This window comes from Dermacentor variabilis, chromosome 4 (assembly GCF_050947875.1).
Source record: "Dermacentor variabilis isolate Ectoservices chromosome 4, ASM5094787v1, whole genome shotgun sequence".
Lineage (NCBI taxonomy): Eukaryota > Metazoa > Arthropoda > Arachnida > Ixodida > Ixodidae > Dermacentor > Dermacentor variabilis.
This window is the reverse complement of record NC_134571.1, coordinates 43,400,085-43,412,972: the sequence shown is the minus strand read 5'-3', so window position 1 is coordinate 43,412,972 and position 12,888 is coordinate 43,400,085.

The window sequence follows — 12,888 nt, the reverse complement described above, 5'->3', positions numbered from 1 at the left end:
AGCTTGACGTTAATGTCCGCCAGTATTCGACCAACGCAGCCTGCTCTAGCCCTCTCTCTGTTCAAACTGTTCAAACTGGGGTCGCTGAGGAACCAGTGGCTGTCGCCTGGCTTGCGAGTTAGTACAGCGACGAAACTCGCTTGCCTTCGCGTTCCCCATTGTTCCCCTGTGGGTAGAGCCTGGACCTTTGCAAGCTCGCGACGAGCTGTTAAATGTACACCTTTCGCTTTTGGTGGAAGCGGCTACCTGACGTTTACCTGACCGCGACCTTTTCTTGTTCGCTGTATAGCTGTTTGGTGCTTGAAAAAGAGCGTGCATCCCGCATCGATAGCGCCACTTTGCTGTGGCCGCACGAAACGACCGCAGCCGTGCTAATTTAGGGCATCTGCTGCTCCGTACCTTAGAGACAGTGTGAGTGGCTACATTGAATCCGGAAGCTGTTGTGGCTATTGAAGGTGCTGCGGAAAGAGGAAATAAAATTGTTCTTAATGTTCTCGTTAATGCCATTTGAAGACAGCTGAAGGGCAGTTGTTGAGACAGTATAGGAAATCATTTTACGTTGTGCAAGCTTCCTTTTTCCAGCTTGCTTGCGCTACCACAAAATCGTACCAAGGCGTCTCGCGTGCCGAACCCTATAGTAGTAGCACCGGGACCAGCTGACACACTAGACGCCTCGAAACCTGCCCCGTGGCCTCCGAAGTCCTCAGCGCGCGCTAGGTATCTCTGAGGTGATGCCTGCCGACACGCAGTGCCGGCGCGAACGACATGGTGGCATCTTCAAAGACAACAGCTGCACATTGGCTCTCAACTTGGCTCCCGTAGATTGTTTGGCGCGCGTACGGGCACTGATAGAAATTTGTTGAGTCCACTTGCCACTGCGATGCGAGAGCGCGCTTTGGCGGCACGTCGGTGCATACGTCTCCCACCTTCCACAACGTGGTCGCGGAAGTAGCCTGGATCATGCCACTTTCGCACGTGGTGTGATCGAGAAAGTGAATCTGGCAATGTCATCTTTATTTTTCTAACCCGACCTACTCAGTTGCTTCTAGCCTCGCTAGGCTCCTGGACGTTTGCTGCCTTGGGCACATCCAGTGATCGATGGTTGCCGTCTGAAGTATAACGAAAAGTTCAGTCGCGTCGTCAGATGTCTGCAGAGTCGAGCTATACGCGTGAAAGAAGCAGCAGCGTATGGTGTTAGCGTCAGTGACCGCCATTATAACTTCATTCTTCGAAAGTGTTTTCTCGCCACTCATCATGTCTCGCAGTCACATTTCTAATCCGATTAGAGCCGCATGCTTGTTCGTGATGACAGCTCCATAATACACAACATTCCATTCTGAACGCGCCGAAGGTCGAACAGAGAACGAAGTCCGGATTTTTTCTCTTCTTTAACTTGCACTTCCCTTTTACGTAAGCTGTTGGTAAAAGAAAATTACGGAAAGGGCAACAACTGATAAACGGAAGTAACTTAGAAATGATCAGGAAGAAAGTGTCATAAATGGCTTGAGGGAATCAACGCGGTTAAGAAACGAGGATGTCTCCGCGTTTCGGTAGGAGGTTTTTGAATTCTGGCTATCGCTCATGTCAAGCTTTGTCAGGGGAGGGGGGGGGGTCACGGTCGAGTAGATTTATTGTGAGGCGTCTGCCTATTGACTCAAAAGCGCATAACAAAGAACGATCTAGTTATGTTGAAAACAGAGTTCCCTCTGGCCTCTCTTGCTGACTCCCGAACGCGAATCGTCGTACTGCTGCGTTCCCCATTTCCATGCGAAATAAACATCGTTCTCCAGGCCGAAGGCAACCTTTCTAGAGAATTTTTTCTGTTGTGCTGAAATATGCGATGCAGCTTGTAAACGTTGTAAGCTACGAAGCGGCGGTCATGCTAAACGGAACCTAGCTGGTCAGCTTCAGTTCTTTACATGGAATTGGAATTGATAAAGTTGCTTAAAGGCAATCCAAGTTTTTCTCTAAGGTGGTTTATTCGTCAGCCATCGGTGGTGAAGGACAAAGGCATGAAAGAAAATCTTTCGCTTTAAAATTGCTCAAGTGCGCTTGTCCACACTTCTCGTTTGACCCCACCAAGATGCAGACTGGACATCGCTTTGCGAGCTAGGTCAATGGTTAATTCGATTCACCTTCATTTCCTCAACTATAGTATCAAGAGATGCTGCACCTTGCTATGTTTCACAAGTACAACGTGGCGTCGTTTGCATGTCTCCATTCGCTTCAGCCAGTGCAGGCGATTTCGACATGGCGATTTCGACTATATGGCGGCATTCAACAATGTCCAAAAAGCACCCCTAGACAGAGCAGCCACACTTGCGGCACCATCTTGTGACACTGTATTGAACCAAATTATTTTGCAATCTTATCGCATTGTGCGTCTGTGTTCTTTTCTGTGCGACGTCGCAGAGTCTCAAGGTGGTGCAACTAGCGCTGCTGCTCGCTTTCCGGTTCCGGTATTGGAACGGAAGTGCTGACACGCGCTCAAGCTAAAATTCCATTCAAAATGGCGGCAAGGCTTAAGTAGTACCTTTGTACATGGGGCACTTGGCTGGAGTGATTTCGAGACATGAGCGAAGTCCTTTCTTTGGCCCAAGCGTGTGTACCTACCTCGTTTCATTGTACACGCTGCCGGTTCCTGCGGTTGTTACCATTTTGCTGGCCCAGTGGGCGGTCACACCGTCGCCCCTTCGTTACACTCTGTGGCCGCTTTTGCGCAGATTGTTTTGTGCGGTGTGGGTGCACGCTTAGGCGTACTCGAGAATGTGAATGGCTTTAATACTGTTGGTTCGCTGTTGGTGTAATACTGGTTGTTATCGCCGGGGCGTTTCTTCAAGGTCTTCTGTAGCGTCGAGTCCTCTGTTGCTTTCCATCTACGTGCTCACCCACAATGAACTCTTGTCGTCGCAGAGATATGCCGCCTAAACGGCACGAAAGTGTAGATACAATCCGAGGTCGTAATATATATGTATACATACCGCATACACATGTTGTAAACGTGTTCTGAGCTGACGAGCGCGTAATATATACGTGTAATCTCGAAAATCAAGACGATAGTGACCGGCGAAGACGCCCAGCGATACTTCCGGTGTGGATGCGTCCTTCTTCGGGAGCCTATAGCTGTTCTTTTCAACTTGATACGCGATACCGAACAAAACAAAAAGGCAAGTGTCTTCTTGTCGGAGGCAGAAACAACTTGTTGGCTCAATCACGTGATCGTTTTAGAAGGCGGCCAGCCTTGCTTAACACTCTTGGGACGTTGTTTGGTGGCCTCGCAGTGTTTTTCCCCCTCCGATGGCTGGGTTGTATGTATTTTTTTTCTTGCCACCGCGGCTACTAATGGAGTTTTAGCGCGTCCGTCAACTATTGCCGTTTACGGAATAACGGAGACGCGGAGCGCTGGTGACGCCATGTTTCGACGGTAAGCTCAACTATAGCGCTCACAAAAGTAAGATTGCAGCAACCACGTTCTATTTCGCTGCTGCTGTGAAGGCGTCGGTAGCCCCCTTCAGCGAGGGCACCCATTAAAAAAATAAAATAAAACGCTTTATGGCTGAAGAAAGCATCACGAGGTGGCGCTACCAGCGATCCGAAGTTCCAGTATTCCGCAATTGAAACAGGCTAAAGGTATTATAATGAAGAGTTCTAACCTCTCCGTAAATGTATTGCAGTTTACGGAATACCGGGTTACCAGGGGTGCTTGCGTCAGCGGTCGCGTTAGTAGGGCCATTTTGTGGCGCTGAGTTTAAAACTAAAGGACACAGCTATTGCATTGATGAACCATATTCTACTGAACTGTTTGCACAAAGCGTCTGCAGCGAGGTAATCGTCAGTCTCTCTTTTTTTTATTCTTGGACAAGAGCAACTGTGTAACAGAAACACTTCTAACGCGTTGTGGTTGGATGAAGCATCGCAAGATGTCGTTACCAGTGTTGCCACTGCCGTCCATAGCTCCCGTAAACCAGTATTCCTCAAGCAGTAATACGTTCACGGACACGCTAGGACTTTATAACACAGCTTTAGCCTGTTTGTAACGGTATTGCAGTTTACGGCGTGTCGAAGTACGTATACGGCATCTGTAGCGCTGGTAGCGCCATCTTGTAACGCTTTCTTCACGTGAGAAACGTGTTTGCGCTGCGTCATTGTTCTCGCAGAAGGGAAAGCAAACCTGTTATAGCCTAATGACTGTTGCTGCTGACGCCTTTGTACCATAGTAATGCTATATTTGAGATTATAGTTTTGTACGACGTCGTTGACGTTAGCGTCGGAAGATGGCGCCACCATTTCTGCTACGGCTAAAATTTCTGCTACACCATTTCTGGAGTTTCTGCTACACCATTTCTGGAGCTAAACCCAAGCGACGGACGTCGCTTGGGTTTAGCTATTCCGTAAATTATAAGACGTTTTACAATCTAAAATTCTCTAACAGACCCTTTTCTCTTCCGTAAACGTATTATTTCGTTAACACGTACTCTTATTAAAGTTATTCCTTCAACGAGAACGCTCACACGACACAAACTTGCTTCTAACGCGTTGTGCTTGGAAATGGCGTCACAAGATGTCGCTACTAGCGTTGCCACAACTGTCGAAGGTATTCCGTAACGGGTAATAAGTTTTCGGACCCGCTAACGCTCTCTGATGTCGCCGCCCCGGTTACGTGGAATGGGTGCCTTGGCCGTTGTTCCTTGCGCGCGCTATCAGGGCGCTCGCCGTTCAAGAGCGCGCCGCGGCTTGTATCGCGTGCCTCGCCTATGGAAAAGGGAAGCCGTCACCTGAGGGTTCTGCTCACACTGTGATTCCTCGAGCAAAACTCGACGCGGATATTATTTTTCCTACAATAAAAATTGTGCAAAGAAAGAGTGTCATCCCCTCTTTGTCTGCCCTGTTTACAGTCGCAACGGGGCACCTGTTAATTAAAATCTGGGGCTTCGAGTGCCGAAACCACGATATCGTTATTAGGCACGCCGTGATGGGGGACCACGGATTAATTTTGACCACCTTGTATTCTTTGAAGTGCACCCGAGGCACGGTACACGGGCGTTATCGCATTTCGCCCCCGTCGACGTGCGGCCGCCGTGACCGGGATTTGATCTCGCGCCCCCCTCGGGCTTAGCAACGCAATTCCAAAGCCACTGCGCCACCGTGGCGGGTGACGTCGCACCTGTTGCGCTGCCTTTAGTGCTGGTCGCTGAACTGCAAGAACGTCTGTCTGGCGCCACCACGACTGACGTCACCTTCCCTGAAGGACACAATGCCCGTTTTGAAAGACGGCGTTGCGCTTGTGTTCTTGTACAAACTATCTTTTTCTTCCAACACAAAACCGTGAACACCGTGCCATTATTACAGGGGTAAATGACAGTACATACAAAGGCTACAAAGAAAGCTAATTAACATGTATATAGAATAGAGATATAGACAATTGTGACAGTTTGGCCTTTTGGTAGGACATTTTTAGAAAAAGGTTTGTTTAGCGCAAGTGCATGAGAAATAAAGGACACACAAGACAAAGCGTTATACTATAGCCATACCTCGTTGCTGAGAGTGCCAACGCATTAAAGGGACACTAAAGGTAAATACTAAGTCGACGTGAACTGTCTAAATACCGTTCCAGGAACCTTGCAACGCTCGTTTCGTGTCAAGAAAGAGACATAGTTTACGAGAAAATTGCATCTGAAGGGTCGGAATACCTTTCTTCAAATTCAAATCTTCCGCCACCCAACTGCGGTAGTGGTGGCATTGCATACGCCGTCACCACTTTACATCACCATAAAGCCCCCAATTTTTGAGGGGTTTTACATCACCACCCTTTGCTGCCGTCGGTGAGTAAAACGGCCCCGATAGACGGCGACAACGAGCCAAGACAGAGCGGTTTACTTGCCGCTGCAGCTGCTTTTTGGTCAAGTGGTGTAGACCGTACGGGCATCCCGCGACACCAAATGGAAGCTGAATTTTCTGCCACTTGCAGTGTGTGCGAGTTTCGTGAGCCAGCAAAACCAGCGCAGCACAACGCGATAACGGAACTACTGAAACGCGAAAGCGTGGGCGGCACGGAGTCGAGCGAAAACGAAACCTTTCTACCACCCGCGTCGTCGCCAAGGGTAATTTCATTGATTTCTTTTTTCTAAAAGTAAAATACAACTGGACAGGTAGCATTTTATTTCGTTTTATAATACAGTACAAGGGTGTTTTTTGCAACGAGTGGTTGAGTACGAGTGACAGAATTTAACTGAGGAGTGCTTTCGTCGTCGGGCGAGTACTTTGATGTCCCTGGGGAGTCTCTAATAAATAATGTCCTGCATTTACCTCAATTTCTCGGTTATTAAGGCTCTGTTCCCCGATAATATTGATGCTTTAGAGATTCTCGAGCACTAATCTATCAATTTAGCTTGACTTAATACTTGTCTTTGTAGTGTCCCTTTAAAAGGGCCCCGGAAAGTGTTAGAAAGTGTGTGGACACGGCGCCATCTGGCAGCTCCGCCGCAAAACCTGCGTGTGGCCTCCGGGATGCACGGCGCGCCGGTTCGCGGCGAACGCCGAGAAACGAGTCACGTGGCAACCGGGATCCTCTGTGGCGCTTCTTTCTGGACACGCTGCGCCATCTATTTGGCGAGAGGTTCACTGAAGAGCGGCTAATACCCAGTGCATTTGTGATGCAGCCTGCTAATTAAAGCGTTGGGTTGCTGTCCTTGAGGAACCCTTGTGACGTGGGTTCGATTCCGCCCAGCATCAGGGAAACCTAATGGTTATTTTTCGTCATTGTAGAGCCGCACATTCCCAGTGGCACACACTTAGTTACCCAAGCGGACGTCAAAGACGTTCTTTGAAGAGCGGCACACACCTACTGACACTTTGTGACCCAGGTTGACATCAAAGAGGTTCATTACACAGACCGAGTGGCACATGTTCAGTGCCTACAAGTCGGCGTCAAAGAGTTTCATCGCTTAGTTTCACTGAACAGTGCTACCTACCCAGTCCCGTATTCAGAGACCCATGTCGGCGTGAAAGAGGTTCGTTGAAGAGCGGCACTTATGTACACGTTGCCATCTACCCAGAGACTCAAGTTGGTCCGATGATGGTTGATCCTTGTTTCCTCAGCACAGCAGCACGATGCGCTACCCAATCGACCATGGACTACCCAGCGACCCAGGTAGGTCGGAAAATGGTTCGAGACAAACATACATAGACAGTTAGCCACCGGCAAGTGCATAAATTAGCCTTAAGAATGCTAACGCATTAATAGTTGGCGTTCGTCGATCGATCAACGCGCCCGCAACTCGGTTGCGCGAGACCACGCGCGCTTTAAATCAGCGGTGAAAGTCCAACCACAACCTACCTGCGACCACGAAAACGGTCAACAGAGCCAAAGAAGTCTCGCCCAAAGAAATGCGTTAGATCCGATCAGCAGGAATGTATGTATGTACAGGAAGCTTCGTGTCAGTGTACATTAAGAGTCGAAACACGAGCACACGCACACACCCAAGCGTACACACGCACACACACAAGCGCGTGCGTGAACCGGGCACCTGCTCCGTTGCCCCGAAATTTAGGTGTACCAGTATGTCTGCCTGCCCCTCCCTCCCTCCTCGAAGACGATTCCTGGCTACGCCACGGGATGTGCACCATTATGTTTGAATCTGTTTTCCCGTCTCCCTCGGGCACTGCAGCCAGTGGTCGAAAGTATAGACACTCGAAACGAATGCGAAGGTGCAGACATGGTGCAGGCGTTATGTTAAGTCAGACTAATGTACAGGGAGTGTGTAAGTTTGAGAGGTCCTGAACTGCAGGTATGATCGGCTTCTAGGGTGTAAATACACAACACATTTGCGTAGCGGAGTTATAACGGTGCTCACGCCCATGTGCTGCGTCGTCGGCTGCGCCGTTACTTCGCACCTGTTCGCCTGCACCAAGTCGGCACCGACAGTGGAGTGGGCGCAGCAAAATCATGAACCAGCCTTGCAACTTTCCTGCACCTTTTGAAACGAACGTCGTGGTTCAGCGGGCGCCATTGCTGCACCGCTGAAACGAATGGCAGGGTGCAGCAGCACCTCGTGAACAGGTTCAGGGGGTGCAGGCGAATGGAACGTACCTTTAAGTTACAGATATTCACAGTCGGCGAATATCTGTAACCCAGGCAAGAAAAGCTTTTGCGTTGACATGGCAGCAAGAAAACGCAAGAAAAAAAATAGAAGAAAAACCTGTGAGTAGAAAAATGGAAGACAGTTACCAAGAAAGAGTGCATGGAATAAGATATGAAATGCAGAGAGGTATAACCATGGACAGCTGTGCAGTTGGCTAGTTTACCCTGAAAAAGTAGGTACGATTAAGGACGTGCAGAAACAGACGGAATCGGCGGTTAGCACAATTCTGTTTGGTTGCGTGTGGGAAAACGCAGAGGTACTTACAGAAACACTTGCAAAATGTAGAAATTCTCACATTAGACAGCTATTTGATCGACTCGAATGACATTTGTTGCATTTGCGAGAGAAGCTGAATTGCATACCGACCGTAGGAAGCGGAATATTCATTTAGGGTCTTGTAGACTCTAAAAAGATTGCCGAAAATATGTAAGTTATAAAAACAATTGAAACATAAAATTAAGTCTACAAAATCGTAACCGCGCGCACACAAACACACACACACGCAAACACAGGCACACACACACACACAGACACACACACACACACACACACACACACACACACACACACACACACACACACACACACACACACACACACACACACACACACACACACACACACACACACAAATAGATACCGCAGATCTGCAAACTGCGCATTGTAGGATTTGGCAGTCGTAGTCGTAGGGATGAACTTGACTCTTCGTCGGGACTTAGGAGAGCAGGATTTATATACATGTTATTTACAGTTGAACATGAGATACATCGACAGTCTAGCGTGACTCCCAAATGGAGCAAGCAAGACGAGCATACAGCAAACAGCTTACGAGCACACAGCTCACGAGTACATTTCGAGCACGACAACGAGCACGCACTAGCAGCCGACAATCGCTGCTTATAAGCACTCTGCTCGACGTCATAGTTCGACGTCATTGAATATCACCCGCCCTTTTGGAGGAGGAGGAGTGTTCACATACACGTGCCGCACACACACACAGGTGTAATGGTCCGGAGCCGACGTCAGAGGGGCTTCGTAGAACTCCGAGCCGAACCGGGTAGCGCGTCCGGGTAGCACATTGTCTTGCGTCTAGGCCAGGCGCGTGGGAAGGAGCCTTCGTCGGCGTTCCCGCGGCAACTCCCCCACTCATAGCAGAACAGGGCGGCGTTGTCGTGTTGCGCACAAAGCCTGCTTCGTCGAACTCGGAGCCGTCCCGGGTGGCGCACTCGCGTAGCACATTGTCTGGTGTCTCGAAAAGCGCATGGGGAGGTGCCGCCAATTACCTCCCCTCGAGAACTCGCCTGAGCTGACCCCTCGCCACGTGGCTGCCGGTTATCCGCAGTTCTAAAGTGTGCCACCGTCCCGGTTGGGTCGGAACACGTGCAGCGGGCTGAAATAGCTGCAGGCCGCTCCTAACAGCATCTACTAGAGCATCACGAGGAGAAATGTGATGCATGAGATTACGTCTCACGTGAAATTGTTACCTTTACGAGGGTTTTCGCCAAGGTCCTGCTCAGAAATAAATGTTATATTTCAGAGCTGTGCATAACACATCACTTTTTGCCTGCTTTATATGTCTAATTAGGCGCATTGTTGGTGAGTTACAGAGTTGCAAACCTGATACTCCAGTTCTTAATGCTTGAGTACCCAGGCAACGGTTTATTGGATGCTATTCCACATTGTCAAATTCCACCATGTTGTTAAATTTGCCATCTTGTACGCTCTGATTGGCCCTAAGAGCTGCTACGGCCTGTCCGATTAGCTCAATATGGCGCCATTACAATTCTACAATATGGCGCAATTTGATGATGTCCAGAATAGCACATACTCTCGCGTCCGCCGCCTCGGCCGCGAGAGGCGCTGGCTAACATTCCCAGTGCTAATCATGTACACACACATAAACACCTAAGAACGTGGGCGGGAGGATGGCCGCCCCGGTAAGCTTAATTGGCATAGCACGGCACTCGTAATGCGCAACACATGGGGGTTCGGCTCCCACCTGCGGCAAGCTGAAATCTACAAGGCAAGTTATGTTTTCGTCCGCTTTTCATTTCCCTTCAATTTATTATTTCTACATGTCATTTAGACATTACAATTAACTTTCCTTATGCTTTCTATGGCTTCATTGCACGCATGTTACTTCGCACGATCACGGATTGATGACGAGAAAAAAGCTATATTAACAAATATTAGCAAACTACGCTTTTGCAGTGGTAAAATGGTCACTCGTACCATGAGTGGATGCTTGTTAAGCGACAAAAGACGCAATAAAGGACGGATTGCGACGCCACCCTACCAATTCTTTGTCCCGTCATGGATTTAGGCAAAGTATACCTGGGTCTTGTTAAGTAGCTAACACCATAGTGTGGAGCTAGGTCATGACATCCTCAAGGGGCGGAACTACGGGCGCCTATTGTTCTGCCGCTTTCGCTCGAGACTTCGCACCGCCTCCCAGTTACATTTTCACTATCTTTGGGCGGCTTCGAAGCGACGCCGCCGCTGCTCATTAGTGAACACTTGAATATTTAAACGGTTCTGCTCAGAGCGCCGATGTTCCCGTTTGAGTGCGTCTTCTTCAGCGAGAGAGGTAAGCGAGCGCGCAAGCAAGCGCAGGATGTACGCTCGTTTCGCTCAACTGCTTAATTGTCGAGGTCCGCGGAGTGTTTCGAGGAGTCGGAACAATCCACCAAAGAATCTCCCCGTTTGCTTCGATAACACCGCACAGTGCGAGGCCATGAAAATTTCGCTCATCGGAACACGACTGCTGCGGCCGAAAACCGGACCTTGGACCTCGACGCAGAAGCAGTGAAGAAGCGACGCGCTGCAGTGAGCTTCGTATACGGTGCATCGGTAACAAGGGAAAGCGGGGCGGGCCGCTGCAGTGGCTGCAGCTCGGTGATTCGGATTGCATCGTATTTCCGGTTGCACGTAACAGGAGCGCCCCCCTCGAGAAGGCAAAAAGACGGGTATGTCGTACGGCCGGTACAACTGCCGGCACGAGCGTCGTACGGCAGTGCATGTTTCGCGTTTACCGTGATGCCTCTACCATGTCGGCGTGCCGTTCGATTACATATGTGAGATTTCGAACATGGATAGAATAGTGCTTGCTTTTAAATTAGTATTAGATTCGCGAATATGATATTCAGTATACTAATGTATTCAATATGAGCTCATATTTCATGTAGGAAGGTAACTGGATGGAGCCTGCTCGAGGTGGACAGTGGTACTGGCAGTTTCGACTGCTGCTATGTTTAAGTGAAATCCAAACATACTTAGTTATTTGTTGATGGTGCGCTTTACTTAGGCTTGAGAAGCTATGCCGTTGCTTATCGTAGGGAGTTATTGCTGATCGCAAATGTCATTTATGGCTACTTCAGTTGAACTGACCTTACAGGAATGTATCTTTACTCTATAGTCTTTACTCTTATCTGAAGATATTTATTTTTGATTTCAAAGGAGTTTGAAGTTGCGCCTGATTCCCTCGGAGAAGCCTATAATGTCTGCTGCTCTCAGCATATGCGCAGTAGTGTGAATTTATCGGCTCCATTATTTACCCAGACAAAAAAAAAAAAAAAAAAAAAAAAAAAAAAAAAAAAAAACAGGAAAGATGTATTTTATTTATTGAACGGAGCTGGTGTGTACTGACTACGTTTAAACTACAGTACCCCGGTTTGTCTTGCCATACGTATTCTAGTATTCTAGACCTCTATAAGCGCAGCTTCGCAGCCGTATGTTTTAAACAACTTTTATGATCCCGAAATTGCGGAGGCTTTTAGAATCGGGCAGGAAGCGTGTTTTTCGCGACATGTAGTACGTGTCATTAGTTCTGGTCGGTTTCATCATACACATCAATCAAGCAATTCAAAATCCGCGGTAGGTTGCGGAAATCTCGGAGGACACAGAGTCACCGTGCACGGAGTTTAATATCAGTACTATCAGTTGACGTGGTTGTCGCCATCGTTATATTGCAAAACCTTTGCTGTTTTATCAGATCTAGCTACTAGGCGTATGGCGTATGATTTAAGAAAAAAAAAATATATATGTGTGATGGCAAATCAGTTGTGTGACCCAGGAGCGTGGATATGGTGTACTGGAACGGGGCAGTGTATCGTCCGTACAGCAAAACAATGGCGGAACCGGGGACGCTTCTGCGATGACGCCACCAGCAGGGCGCTGCGATCGACCGGCGTGCCTAACGCGCGAAATTTAAACATGTTGTGCAAAACTTTCTGCATTTATCAACTAAAATGCTCTCAAAACAATTGAAATTAACATAATTCACAAAAAATAAACATTACAACCTGTTACGATATATCAAAATGGCATCTAAGCTTGCTCGTTTCCAACCACTGATTATGCAGTGTTCCTGAGTGTATGTATGCTCAGTGTTTTGGTTGCAGAAGACAAACAAATACTCGTCTAATCGTTCCGTTAGGTAAGCACGCATACGCTTTTAATATTTCGGATCACACGACGATAAGAAGCCCGGAAGGAGCACCTGCACTGTCCCTGGTGGGTTGTACGGCATTCCTTTCATGTTGCATCAGCCAGAAAGGCGGTTGCCAGGTTTCACTGAAGAAACACACATACACACACAGAGATATTTAGAAATGCAGCGCTCCCCGTGCACATAAAGAATGTGCAAACGCGGGAGGAAAAACCACAACAAGCCATCAGCGAACTCTGTGCGTAACATGCATGACCTCCGCGACCACCATAACTGCCAATCCCGGAGGCCAATCCCGGA